Source organism: Oncorhynchus tshawytscha, linkage group LG18, assembly GCF_018296145.1.
Source record: "Oncorhynchus tshawytscha isolate Ot180627B linkage group LG18, Otsh_v2.0, whole genome shotgun sequence".
Classification (NCBI taxonomy): domain Eukaryota; kingdom Metazoa; phylum Chordata; class Actinopteri; order Salmoniformes; family Salmonidae; genus Oncorhynchus; species Oncorhynchus tshawytscha.
This window is the reverse complement of record NC_056446.1, coordinates 37,182,665-37,185,164: the sequence shown is the minus strand read 5'-3', so window position 1 is coordinate 37,185,164 and position 2,500 is coordinate 37,182,665.

Here is a 2,500-nt window from a genome sequence, read left to right as displayed (position 1 = left end):
AGAGTCAGTGTGGAGGTTATATACAGGGGCACCGGTACAGAGTCAGTGTGGAGGTTATATACAGGGGTACCGGTACAGAGTCAGTGTGGAGGTTATATACAGGGGCACCGGTACAGAGTCAGTGTGGAGGTTATATACAGGGGTACCGGTACCGAGTCAGTGTGGAGGTTATATACAGGGGGTACACCGAGTCAGTGTGGAGGTACCGAGTCAGTGTGGAGGTTATATACAGGGGGTAACAGTACAGAGTCAGTGTGGAGGTTATATACAGGGGCACCAGTACCGAGTCAGTGTGGAGGTTATATACAGGGGGCACCGGTACAGAGTCAGTGTGGAGGTTATATACAGGGGCACCGGTACAGAGTCAGTGTGGAGGTTATATACAGGGGCACCGGTACCGAGTCAGTGTGGAGGTTATATACAGGGCACCAGTACAGAGTCAGTGTGGAGGTTATATACAGGGGCACCGGTACAGAGTCAGTGTGGAGGTTATATACAGGGGCACCGGTACAGAGTCAGTGTGGAGGTTATATACAGGGGGCACCGGTACAGAGTCAGTGTGGAGGTTATATACAGGGGTACCGGTACAGAGTCAGTGTGGAGGTTATATACAGGGGCACCAGTACAGAGTCAGTGTGGAGGTTATATACAGGGGTACCGGTACAGAGTCAGTGTGGAGGTTATATACAGGGGTACCGGTACAGAGTCAGTGTGGAGGTTATATACAGGGGTACCGGTACTGAGTCAGTGTGGAGGTTATATACAGGGGTACCGGTACAGAGTCAGTGTGGAGGTTATATACAGGGGTACCGGTACAGAGTCAGTGTGGAGGTTATATACAGGGGTACCGGTACAGAGTCAGTGTGGAGGTTATATACAGGGGGCACCGGTACAGAGTCAGTGTGGAGGTTATATACAGGGGTACCGGTACCGAGTCAGTGTGGAGGTTATATACAGGGGTACCGGTACCGAGTCAGTGTGGAGGTTATATACAGGGGCACCGGTACCGAGTCAGTGTGGAGGTTATATACAGGGGGCACCGGTACAGAGTCAGTGTGGAGGTTATATACAGGGGGGCACCGGTATATACAGGGGAGTCAGGTGTGGAGGTTATATACAGGGGTACCGGTACAGAGTCAGTGTGGAGGTTATATACAGGGGTACCGGTACAGAGTCAGTGTGGAGGTTATATACAGGGGTACCGGTACAGAGTCAGTGTGGAGGTTATATACAGGGGTACCGGTACAGAGTCAGTGTGGAGGTTATATACAGGGGTACCGGTACTGAGTCAGTGTGGAGGTTATATACAGGGGGTACCGGTACAGAGTCAGTGTGGATGTTATATACAGGGGGTACCGGTACTGAGTCAGTGTGGAGGTTATATACAGGGGTACCGGTACAGAGTCAGTGTGGAGGTTATATACAGGGGCACTGGTACCGAGTCAGTGTGGAGGTTATATACAGGGGCACCGGTACCGAGTCAGTGTGGAGGTTATATACAGGGGCACCGGTACCGAGTCAGTGTGGAGGTTATATACAGGGGGCACCGGTACCGAGTCAGTGTGGAGGTTATATACAGGGGGCACCGGTACAGAGTCAGTGTGGAGGTTATATACAGGGGGCACCGGTACCGAGTCAGTGTGGAGGTTATATACAGGGGGCACCGGTACCGAGTCAGTGTGGAGGTTATATACAGGGGGCACCGGTACCGAGTCAGTGTGGAGGTTATATACAGGGGGCACCGGTACCGAGTCAGTGTGGAGGTTATATACAGGGGCACCGGTACAGAGTCAGTGTGGAGGTTATATACAGGGGGCACCGGTACCGAGTCAGTGTGGAGGTTATATACAGGGGGCACCGGTACCGAGTCAGTGTGGAGGTTATATACAGGGGGCACCGGTACAGAGTCAGTGTGGAGGTTATATACAGGGGCACCGGTACCGAGTCAGTGTGGAGGTTATATACAGGGGGCACCGGTACCGAGTCAGTGTGGAGGTTATATACAGGGGCACCGGTACCGAGTCAGTGTGGAGGTTATATACAGGGGGCACTGGTACCGAGTCAGTGTGGAGGTTATATACAGGGGCACCGGTACCGAGTCAGTGTGGAGGTTATATACAGTGTGGAGGGGGTACCGGTACCGAGTCAGTGTGGAGGTTATATACAGGGGGGGCACCGGTACCGAGTCAGTGTGGAGGTTATATACAGGGGCACCGGTACCGAGTCAGTGTGGAGGTTATATACAGGGGGCACCGGTACCGAGTCAGTGTGGAGGTTATATACAGGGGGCACCGGTACCGAGTCAGTGTGGAGGTTATATACAGGGGGCACCGGTACTGAGTCAGTGTGCAGGGGTACAGGTTAGTAGAGGTAATTTGTACGTGTAGGTGGGGGTGAAGTGACTATGCATAGATTATAAACATTTAGTAGCAGCAGTGTACAAAATGAATGGGGTGGGTTAATGTAAATAGTCTGGTGGCCATTTGATTAGTTGTTCATC